The 12,467-nt window shown below is 34.9% G+C and overlaps 1 protein-coding gene across 4 annotated transcripts in view; it reads left to right on the forward strand.

Moving 5' to 3' along the window:
* Positions 1–12,467, forward strand: part of TRPC4 (transient receptor potential cation channel subfamily C member 4) — a 196,457-nt gene that overhangs the window by 38,727 nt on the left and 145,263 nt on the right. Inside the window, exons 1-2 of one of the 4 annotated variants that reach the window (XM_019447700.2) lie at positions 1,450–1,566; positions 1,674–1,787. The exons of the other annotated variants lie outside the window; for them this stretch is intronic. The gene's annotated coding sequence lies outside the window, so the exon portion shown is untranslated. Of the gene's footprint in view, positions 1–1,449; positions 1,567–1,673; positions 1,788–12,467 lie in introns of those variants that run through there. 4 annotated transcript variants of the gene reach the window in all.

Here is a 12,467-nt window from a genome sequence, read left to right on the forward strand (position 1 = left end):
AAGTATCTGATTTTATTATTGTATTCAATAATGGGATATTGGAATAAAAGATTCATGTCTTCTTTTTCTTAACTTACCAGACGCCATAATTAACCCATACTTTAATTTTATAAATGTAAGTGAATGTCTTACAAATCCAGTGTAAAGGATCTGCACAACTATGGTTCCCAGTTGTCGTTCAACTAGAGTGGAATGAAGGATGATGTAGTGGAATATCTATCTACTATGATCTTTTCATTTATTCTGGCTGTTTTGTGAACAATTTTATATTATCTTTCAAGGTAGCTTACATAGATCTTCTGCTAAAGAGAGAACACCCAATTTTTAAAATATTTGCCATTATGGAGGTATCTTCCTTATCTAGTAAAAACAGTTTTAGAAAAAATTTTGTTATATTCCGTAGTAACAATAAATATGTTTCCATTTGGAGCATATTCCCTCCTTACAGCACAGATAAGATTTGGACTGACTTTAAGCTTAGACAAACGTTCTTCCAAATATTTCCTGTCAAAAGAAAGATGGTGAAATGCTTGATCAGTTGCAGTGTGTGAAATCAATTGGTTACTATTGTATATATGATTTATTAGATTACTCTTCATAAATTAGAAATATTGAAAATTTTATTTTCTTTAAAAGATTTGACTGATTTTTAGCTTAAAAAATCAAGCCTTTATATAGAAGAGAAATACTCTTCTGGGACTATTTATTCAAAATATAATTTTATGAAATTCATATTAATTTATGCCACAAAGTTTAAAGTATCAAATATTGTATCATAACTTTCTCATTTACATTGGTTCATAATATGAAAATTACTCTTATTTGGTGTTCTGTTCGTTCCATTTTTATTAAAAATTAAATAATTGGTAAAAATTAATTTGTTTACAAATGTATATATTTTATCTTAACAGCTCTTAAACCCATCTACCTATCTAAGTATGTTGCATCTTGGAAAATACCTCAAGTAAAAGTAATTCATTCATATCCTCATTAATTTTATGAGACACAGTTATTCTTTCCCAACCTTATAAAACTGAAGCTGACAGGTAAATATTAAATGCATGGGATGATGGTAGATTATTAGAAATTGGTTCTCTCGTAAACTCTGAACCTAGCTAATCAATATCTCTCTACTAGTCTGAGAACTAATTTTATAAAATTAATAAATATTTCTTGCATTAAAAAATAAGACTATAGACAGATCATTGCATTTCTATTATGTATCTCGTGGAATAAATGTGCCATTTACCTTTGTCTTAATTTAGGAAAATTTAAGCTCAATTTAAACAAAAAAAAAAAGGACAATTTTTTTTTGAGCTCACATCTAGCAATTTTCCAGGTGAAAATTCAGTGAAACTAAATATAATCACCATCAATACCTGTGTATCAGACGCTTTTTTACATCGTACTACATTTGTATACTAACAGCCCTGCATGGGCGTCATTCTCTGCCTCGACTGATAAAGAGACTAAGTCTCTGGGAGCAGTGGCCAATCTGAGATTAAGTGACAGAAGGTTTCAGCGGCAGAGAGCTGTAACTGTAATGTGTCAAACATCTGGCTCAAAGTAAGAAAAGCAAATATTTATAGATATTCCAATTTCTGATACTATGTAGGCAAAAATATTTGATTGATGGAAATATTTTTTCACTTCTCATCTAAATGTTCCACCAGTGCATACAGAGAGCCTACAAAGTTTTTAATATCATGACACTTTTGAATTCTAATTTGGAGTGGAAAATGGAAAATTCACATCTAAAATATCTACCCCCCATCTTCACTTTGATGGTAAGTTTAATAAATCAGCAACTGCTTACAAAACTAACTGTTTAACCAGAAGGGGTGTGGGATCATATCTATCAGAATCAGAGTAGATCTCAGTTTTCCTCAAATTTCTGCTTCCCCAAGAAGCAGAAAAAATTAGCAGAGATTTAAGAGCTGTTTGTTTTCTTTTCTTTTTTTCTTTTGTTTGTTTTTTTTTTACTTTTGTTTTTCTAATGTTTTATTTATTTTTGAGAGACAGAGAGAGACAGAGTATGGGCGGGAGAGGGGCAGAGAGAGAAGGAGATAGAGAGTCAGAAGCAGGCTCCAGGCTCTGAGCTGTCAGCATGCAGCCTGATGCGGGGCTTGAACTCACGAACCTGAGATCATGACTGAGCTGAACTCAGATGCTTAACTGACTGAGCCACCCAGGCACCCCAAGAGCTGTTTGTAACAGAGCCAGAGTGGAATGGGGGATTTGATGAAATCGTTGATAGCTTGTTCTCATTTCTTAATCAATACTTGCGATTAGTTTATGCCAACCTTTGGAATAACAGGAGAACTGACTTAAAGAAAACTTGTTTTATTTAATGAAAGCTAAATGAAGACTTGATAGAAAATAAGCTGTGCCATTTATGTAAATAATCCTATCATATCTGTTAAACATCCAAAGCATAGAGCTAATTGAATTGAAAAGAAATTGTTAACATGCCTGCTAATAATAATAAAAGCACCTATAAGGGGTGCCTGGGTGACTCAGTCAGTTAAGCAGTCAGGTCATGATCTCACAGTTCACGGGATCAAGCCCTGTGTCCGGCTGTGTGCCGACAGCACTGAGCCTGCTTGGGATTCTCTCTCTCCCTCTCTCTCTGCCCCTCCCCCACCAAAATAAATAAACATTAAAAAAGAAAGCAGGTTTAAGTGTAGTCTTAAGTATTCCAATATACTAAAGAAATAAACTTCTAGGATGAGTATTTAGAAATCATAATACAGCTTTGTATCATTAAAATGATCATAATGTCATAGGATTAATAACTGCACAGAATAACAAAATTCTCTGGACAGCAAATCTATCACAAATTTGGACAATAACCAAATAACCTGGAAAAACTGCTTTGCCAAATAAATTTAATCTTTTAAGTTGCTATGGTAATTACTATACTTGTTGGAGGTATTTAAGAGATGCTAAATTCCTTGTGCATAATGAACCTTTATGAAGAGTATTCTAAGCAATCTAGTTTAAAAAAAACCTAATTTGCCTTTGATTTGCATAACTGATGTTTGAGTTCAGTGTAGAAATAAACTCAGTTAATTCTAAGGACATGAAAAGATTGAGTAAAAGATTTGAAAGTTCAAGACAAAAGGAAGAGATTGCATTTTACAATATTTACACCTACTTTTCTGTTAACTGTAGAGTGCTTTTAGAATGTTAAATACTCAATCTGAACTACTCTCCATATAGTGAAGGAAGTAAGAGTTAGCATGCCGCACAATCCTACTGAGCTTTAACCTTCTGGGCTCAATTTAACATTGAGAGTGAAACTCTCAGTTATTTACCATTGCTACATCTCACATGAATGTAGCAGTGCTATTAACACTGATTCCATCTTTGGCCCTCCATCTTGTTCTCCACACTGGTGCACAGAGGGCCCCACTTTAGATAACAACCTTGTGACCTCACCATCACGCTCCTCACTCCATAAAAGCTGGGGATTAAGGTCTGGACTTGGGGGAGACTAGGGGTGGGGAATACCTACATACACAGGGCCCTGGATCGTCCACTCACCCATTGCCCCTGTAGGTAAGTTACCCTGAATAAAACTCTGTGTAAAAGGTATGAGGTAGTTTGCTTTGATTTTCTATATTAAAGTACCTTCTCAGGGTGGAGAAGGTACACATTTTTGACCCTCCTGCACCTTCTAATAATGAGCAAAGGACTAAATAATGCTACCTTTTCTTGGTTGCATCCATGGTGAACTGAACCAGGTTAACTGAGAGGCAGAGACGAGAAAGCGGGAAGGAAGAGATTAGGGATCTATGAATCTATGAACCTGGAAATATTCCTTAGCAGGTGAAGAGCCAATGGAGGTGTGACAAATAGGATTTCATTACCTTGAGTACAGATCAATATCACAGCTAAGACTCAATTTGCAAAGAAGCGTAAGATCTGAGAGACTGGCTAGCATTTAAGGAAGGTCCAGTAGTGTTGGTAAGGACTCAAAAGAACTTTCTGAAAGTAATAGTAATGAAGAAACTGAGGTTCAGAATTACAAGATCCACTTACTACACGGGTAATGCAACAGTAGAGAATTGAGGCGCATGATAAAAACCCAGTTGGTGAGAAACTGAATGGACATTCAGTAACAGAGTAAAGGCAAAACGTGTAACACAGGATAAGGAAAAATGAGTATAGGATCAGGAACACATGTATCAAGCCCTTGTGATCTTATCATGTTATTTGGTCCCAATATCCGTCCCAAGGGGCACTAGTAATGTTTACTGCAGGGGGTCTTCCCAAGAATTAATTGAGTTCATATATGTAAAAGGACGGTGCTTGGTACATACTGTGTTCAGTAAGTGCTGTTGTTTCTGTTGCGTTACTGTTTTGTTGTTTCAAGGGACTGGGGTTTCCAGTAAAATCTTAATCTGTGGAGATCTAAACAACAAGGCAAGAACAAAGTCCCTAGGGACATGAAGGGACCAGCTTCATTCAGAAGCAGCCCTAGTAGAACTCTGGCTCCTACCTGCCTAGACTAAAAGTTGATCGGGAATGTGAGATAGAAGAATGAGAGCCAAGTCTGGCTCTGATTTCCCATTGAAACCATTAGTATTTTCATTGCTCATCCCTTTGATGCATCTTCTGGATGCAGTACTTACTGGCAGTGTGAACTGGCAGAAGTTTTTAAACTTTTCTGAGCCACAGAAACTTAATTATCTTTTTCTGTGACTTTCTATCGTTCTTTCACATGCCCAAATTTATACAGTCACTAACAGGAACAGTGTTTGGTAGGAAACAATAAGGGCCACTAAATGATTTAGAACAAAATTGGGATAACAAATTCTAAAAGACATAACAGGAAAGCCATTGTGTAGAAGTATGGCCACTTATTCTAGGAGTGGAGACTAGTACAGAATGAGGAGCTTTTTTTCATCTCCATTCCTTTAAATGTTTTGCCTCCTCTTCCCAGAATTCTTTGCTTCTATATAGTCACTAGGGAAATAACTACTCAGATATTTAGGTAAAAGTCCATCTCCTCTAGCAACCATTTTTACACCCTCCATGGCACGCCTACAACTAATGGCTTTCTCTTGTAAATCCCAAGGAAACAGTATATAAATCTATAATGTATGGATTACCATATGGTATTTACTATCAGTTATGGACAATGCTCCTTCTCCACCTAACAGCATTCTCCCTGAGGTCTGGGATTTCTTGCTGTTATTTTAAATGCGCTATTGAGACATAATTTACATACCACAAAAAATTCACCCATCAGGGACTGTGTTTTATTTCACTTTATATCCTCAGCCTGCAAAATAGTCTTGATCTGCTACAGAAGAAGCCATAATAAATCTTTGAGTACTTGAACCAACACATGAAGGAGTAAAGATTTCCAGCTGTCATCAGGCAGATGTGACACTGATGCACCCTAGTGAACTAATTTGTCTTTAGGATTGAAACAATTGATCAGATTGTCCTCTGTCACTCCCACCCACTTCATGTATTTTCCTTTAAAGACTGTGCACTCAGATAGAGAGGACACTGCTTCACCGAAGGTGATCCTTTGCCTGAAACTGCAGTGGACTAATAAAAATAAATTGGCTTCAGGATTTACAAGTTGGAACCTTGATAATAGCCTCACCATGGTATCTCCAGTAACTGGAAATGGGGGGAAAAAAAGCCTATCCTTTCCTTTTTATAGGAAAAGGACAGGTTGTTTTAGGAATATAGAAAACAATGGATTTGGAAACATTTGTGGATTCAGCCTCTAAACACACAAAAATTATATATATATATATATATATATATATATATATATATATATATATATATACACACACACACACATATATATATACACACACACATACATTTATATATATTTTTATATATTTTTACATATTTATATTTATATGCTTATATATATAAATATATACTTATATATATTTATATATATATGGTGGTATATTTATATACCTGGATGGGTGTGTGTGTGTGTGTGTGTGTGTGTGTGTGTGTATATATATATATATATATATATATATATAACCACGCAGGTATATATATATACCACCACCCAGGCACCCCATACATATATATATATATGTATATATATATGATATATACATTATATATCATAATTTTGTATATCATAAATTATATGCCATAAATTATTTATATTTATATATGTGTGTGTGTATGTGTGTGTGTGTGTGTGCGTGTGTGTATCTCAGAGGTTACAGGGGCATCTACTTTTATCCCCCCAAATGCTAAGAGCTCCCATGGTAATGTTAAAACAATATTCTCTGGAATATTATAAAAATCAATAAAGAAGAACATTGTATTCTGCTTTGACTGTTTTAAAAACTAAAATCATTGTATCATCTTTATCAAAAACTAGAAAATGTAAATCAGAACAAAAACCACCTATTACCCATAGGTAACCTTTCTTTCTCTCTTTTTTCTCTTTTTTCTTTCAAGTTTATTTATTTTGAGAGAGAACATGATTGGCAAGGGGCAGAGAGAGAGGGAGAGTGAGAATCCCAAACAGACTCCACACTGTCAGCACAGTTCCCAAGATAGGGCTTGAACTCACAAACCATGAGATCATGACCTGAGCTGAAATCAAGAGTCAGACACTTAACCAACCGAGCCACCCAGGCATCCCCCCGACCCCACATAGGTAACCTTTCTTAATTGTGAGTATAGTTATCTCCTTGTTATAAGTTTTATCATTGTTGCAGATGCTAATCTTGTGTTGAAAATGTTATCCGTGATTAGCACTTATCATAATACGATTATTTTGTGTGACATTAGCCTTTAAAACATGTTATTTTAATAGCTACACATTTTTTATTAAATGAATATTCAGCTTTTAATTGAACTAGCTGACAATTATTGACTTTTGAGCCTCTCCAGTTGTTTCCAACAATAGATAACAGTTATTTTTCTTTTGTGTGCATAAATAAAAATACTTATTTATGTCTGCCTTGTAACTATTGCCTGCCTTGTAAAATATAACTCCAGGGTGAATTCCTGGAAGAGATACTCCTAGGGTGAAGGGCTTGAACCCTTCCAAAGATGGACACACATATTTCCAATTCCTTTTCAGTTTAAACTATCACCAGCAACTTATAAGAGAAGTATTTTCACCGAATCCTTTCTGGTATTGGCTATTCTTTTGTATTTAATCTGATCACATTTTACAGGCGATAGCTTTTATTGTCCTGGTAAACTTCTCCATTTTAGAGGTCAGAAAAGTAGAATGCATTTTCAAATGATATTTTCCACTTGGATTTCTTTTTCTCTGAGGAGGCTGGTCTTTTTATTCTTTGAATCTTAGTGTTTTTCTTTTCTATTTAATAAGCTCTTCTCAGTCATATTTATTTTGAATAATTTCCCTTGTTTTGCCTTTTAATTTAGTGTATTATGTTTGGATACTAAGTTTTTTTAATTCTTTGTATGCATAAGTCTTTCTCATAGTCATTTCTCGAATGCTTTTTGCTTAGAAAACTCTTCGCCATTGAAATTTCATTTGTTTCAATATTTCACTTTTAAATTCATTTAGAATCTATGTTCATGGTGTTCCAAAATAATTATTTCCAAAACTTCTAACCAGTTGTGTCAACATTATTTATTATTTTTCTATTTCCTGCACTGATCTGTCATGCTTCCCTATTGATATATTACTACAACAATAACTTGCAATATAAGTTCAATTACCTCTCTCTCTCTCTTTCTCCCCGCCCCCCACACACATCCCACCACAGCCACTACCAGCAGTAACCCCTAAGCCACACAGTATCCTTTCTTACCTCTTGAAGTAATGTAAGTGGTATTTTTTAAAATAAAAGGGTCATATATTTATCAAAAATTTTATATGTGCATCCAAATTTAAGCATTTTATATTATTTTTGCTATCACTAAAAGATACATTTCTTTTTGTCTTGGGCTAAAGACAACAATTACCACCCTGACAGTACATAGACGCACATGCGCACACACACACACACACACGCGCGCGCGCGCGTACACACACGTACACACACACAATTTCAGAAACTAAAGGTCAGCTATGGATTACAGGATCTGAGTGTGGTGGGGTACTTTGAATGCATTTTGCTGCTGAATAAGTCATTTTTGAAACTAGGTTAGTCTTTCTTTGTTGAAATTTGTATACTATGTATTTGCAACATGCGTAGTTTCTCCCCACATTTCTTCTTAATGTTTCTTTTTTTTACCATGTGACACTTTCATTGTCAACACGCCAAGTATCAACATCTTTGACACAATGAAAGAAGTACAAATGTTTCTGATGTAGTAACAGCAATATGTATATATGCAACCCTGTTACCAAATGGCAGGTGTATTCCTGAAAAACTTCAAATTCTACAAAATTATGAGAAAAAAATATAGATATGGGAAAGACGGCTAGAATAACATTACTCAAAATACATTCAATAATGTAATAATATGAGTAAACTCAATAAAATATGGGCAGACACTTAATTCCCCATCAGCATTATACCACGATCAGAGTCCGAGAGTTTCGCATTCTTAATCATAGAGGTTAGTATATACTCTTTCCTGATAGAGACTCTTGATGGTACTCACTTGGTTTACTAGCAGATGATCTTTTAGTTTCCACTCTTGCACAATTCCAAATCAATTAGCAGCCAGAGTGACCTTTAAAAACAGAAATTGGATCAAGTCACTCCCCAGCTCAAAGCCCTTCAGTAACTTATTATGCTTAGAATGCTTTCCACAATTCATACCCCACACTGTGGGCTGCAGAGTCACCTCCTCCATTCTCTCCTTTACTCACTATACTCCAGTCAAGCTGGCCTCTTCCACACACTAAGTTGTTCCTCCTGCCTCGCTGTCTTCTCACTTTCAGATCCTTTTAACGCAATGGTTTTCTCTGCACTGTTCACATTTTATCTAGCTAGCATTTTATCATCTTTCATGTCACAGAGAGGCCACCCTTGACCACCCTACCTCATGCAACTCTCCATCTCTTCTTCCCCTGTGCCATGCTTCTCCATAGCCTCTCACCATTTATTTCCATTATAACCTTAACAAAATTGTAATTATTCAGTCTGCACCTTTGCCTTTTTAAATTTCTGTGGATCCTCTTCCATGGATCATAAGCTCCATGAGTACAAAGATTTTGGCTTTCATTCACCATGGTATTGCCAATGTTTGACATATGGATGTCTTCTATACAGTAAATAAGAAAAGTTCTAAATCTAAGAGGTCCACAGAGTTTATAAAGACCCATAGAAAAACGCCGTATAACCCTTCTTTAGGAGGAAGGGAAGAAAAATCCTCAAGGCTATGATACTTCACAGGAGTTTTTAAAACTTGGCAGGAGTTACCAGACGCTCAAGGGAAGGAAAGGTATTCCTGTTGTGAACAACAGTATTAGAAAATGCCTAGAGACTTAGTAGCCAAGTAGTTTGTCAATGTGAAATACGGTTTTCCAAGAGCAGTCTTGGGAAATACATACAAGAAGGCATTTAGAAACCAGATCATGAGAGTCCAATATTCTGTAATAAGTTAGTATGTTTTCCTGTGAATGATTATCAGTCATTTATGAGTTATAAGTAAGAGAGTGACTTGATCAGATTTACATTTTAGCATGATTAGGTATCTGACATTGTGGAGGCTAGAGAGGTTGCAAGAATAATATCTGTGAGATGATTTGGAAGGATATTGGTGTAGCCAATAATAATGAGGAGATAAAGTCAGTCAGCATTACACACAGGAAATGCTATACTGCAGTTGAAATATGGCCAGTAAGATTTAAGAAATGATCCTTAATATGATTTAATGTTAGTTACTTTACATTTAAATAGTCACATGTGACTACTGGCTACCATACTGGACAGCATGTGTCTAGAACTTTAGAGAGGTATGGCCTGGGAACATGGATTTTAGAATATACTGAAAACATAACAGCAGACTTTAAAAACATATATGGGTTTTATGGAACATTTTGAATAATGAGTAACAGATGAAAATTGCTAGTGAGAGTGACAAATGGAGAAAAGAGCCATGGGCAGAACCCTGGTATTAACAACATTTAGGCTTTAGATGGAAGGAAAACAAGCTGGGGGACTACGGAGAGAGATCATGTGTAGGCAGAAGGTAGAACATTACAGAAGAGCATCAGAGAACTCAAGGGGAGGCACATCTTATTTAGAAAGGCTGCTGGAAAGCCAAGTATCATGTGGCCTAAAAAGCATCAAAATGAATCTGGCAATTAGCAGGACATGATTGACTTTAAGGAAAGTATTTATTCCATGATGGCAATAAGTACTATCTTAGGGAGAGTAAATGAGTAAATGAGAGATAAGGTTAAACTTTATAAAATAAAGAAAATCAGAGATGAGAGAGAGATAATTGCCAAAGATAATTAGAATTTTAAAATAACTATGTGAAAGGGGCGCCTCTTGGTTCAGTGTGTCAAGCATCCTTGATTTCGGCTCAGGTCATGATCCCAGGGTTGTCCGATCGAGTCCCGTATTAGACTCCACGCTGAGTGTGGAGCCTGTCTGGGATTCCCTCTCTCTCTCCCTCTGCTCCTCTCCCCCACTTGTGCTCTCTCTCTCTCTCAAATAAATAAAATGAAAAAAAATTAACAAATAAATACAGAGAAAACATTTACACCTACTTTAAAAAATACCTATCTGAAAATTAGGTACCTGTATATATCTGAGTTCAGTATGCAGAGAAAAGTTTAAGGTCTGAAAGAAGGAAGGGGCTGATGTAAGGTTTTAGAGAAGTGGCAATAACTGAAAACTCCTCAGGCAGCGGGATTCGCAGCCTGAGCAAAGAGAGGAGAGCATCCTTTCCTCTGAAATTGGAGGGAAAAACAGGAATATATCAATGCATATTCTAACTCTCAGGGTGGAAATTCAAACTCTGACAGCTATATATACTTTCTAAAACATGTTTTCTAAATCCCATGAGATAAAAATCAAGATAAATAGCTTTTTTTTTTTTTTTTTTTTTTTTTTTTTTGCCCTGCAAATGCATTCTCCTAGGTACTGTTTTGTTTTGTTTTGTTTTTAAATAGGAATATTTAGGGTTTAGTTTTAAGTTTGGTACTTGTTAAATCATAAGGGGCTTCCATTTTAAACATAAGCATAATCCCAACTTCCTCCTTTAAAATCTTAGGATGTTGTAATATTTAGTTAGTAAAGTGTTTTTCTTTTCATAAGGTAATATAGCATGAACTTCTTGAAATTCACAGAAATATCCTTAAAACCTTTCAGAAGAATTTGGTAGTCAGTGTGCTTTTACAACATCAAAACAAGAGTCACTTGGGTTTTGGTCAGGCTAAGTCACAAAACATTTCAGTGAATTATGTGGCACTTTTGGTACAAGACTTACAGCTGCTGAAATGTTCACGTGGTATCTTGCCTGAAGACAGTAGGAACTGGTCTGGAATTCAAAGTGGTACCAAAGATTAGAGCATTTGGTGTTTTTGTGGAGTGTGTATTATATCAAAGATTATAGAGATAATGTACTATACCAATAGCCAAAAATAAAAATCTGAATTGGATCAAATGTCAGTAAATTATCTGAGAAAATGTTATTTCATACCAGAGTCCATGAAAAGTACAAAAGCAACTTAAATATATGTAGTAGTACCCTAACAAAAAATGGAAGTCAGATTTCTCATGGTGTGATGAAGTCAACCTGTAAACATGAATGCTTTGACAGTAATGTAGGGAATAAAAAACTACATATATATATGCATATTTATGTGTATATGTGCATATATATACATATATAATATATATAATTTAAATATATATATTATATATAAATATAATATATATTATAAATATATATGTGTGTATATATGCATATATATACATATATAATATATATAATTTAAAAATATTATATATATATATATGGAACTTTTCTTTTAACTTTGATGATTTCTGCTCAAGAGTGGAGATTTCTGTATTCTGCATATTTTCTTTCCCTTGTGTTCTTTGGAAGCGCACTGTTCTTTCCACCCAGCAACTAAGTCCATCCTCTAGGGAATATGCTTTCTGATCCATGTAAATATTGGAACTTTTCTTTTTCTATATATCATTATGTTGCTTAGGTAATTGTGGTTCTCATATCTAGTGACAATTTTTTTTTAATTTCTCTTGGGATTGATGACAATCTACCTTTTTGATGGTTTTAATTCCCAACACATTTACAGAAAATAAAATTTCAGTTAATTAAAAATTCACATTGCAGAATTTGAGGGGTTTTTTCCCATCATTTCCCATCTCTCTTCTGAGTCTTTGAAACATAACAATGAAACATTCATTTCACTTCTGGATTGTGTGTTCTACAGGGGGCATTGAAATCAAAGAATCTGTTCAGTTCTGTGATTTCATGGGGGAAAACATCTTCTCCTTTCCAGAAAGTTCATTCTGAAAGTTCAAGACCAGGAACAGGCATTGATTCGCACG

Source organism: Panthera pardus, unplaced genomic scaffold (genome assembly GCF_024362965.1).
Source record: "Panthera pardus isolate Hobbes unplaced genomic scaffold, ASM2436296v1 HiC_scaffold_1, whole genome shotgun sequence".
Lineage (NCBI taxonomy): Eukaryota > Metazoa > Chordata > Mammalia > Carnivora > Felidae > Panthera > Panthera pardus.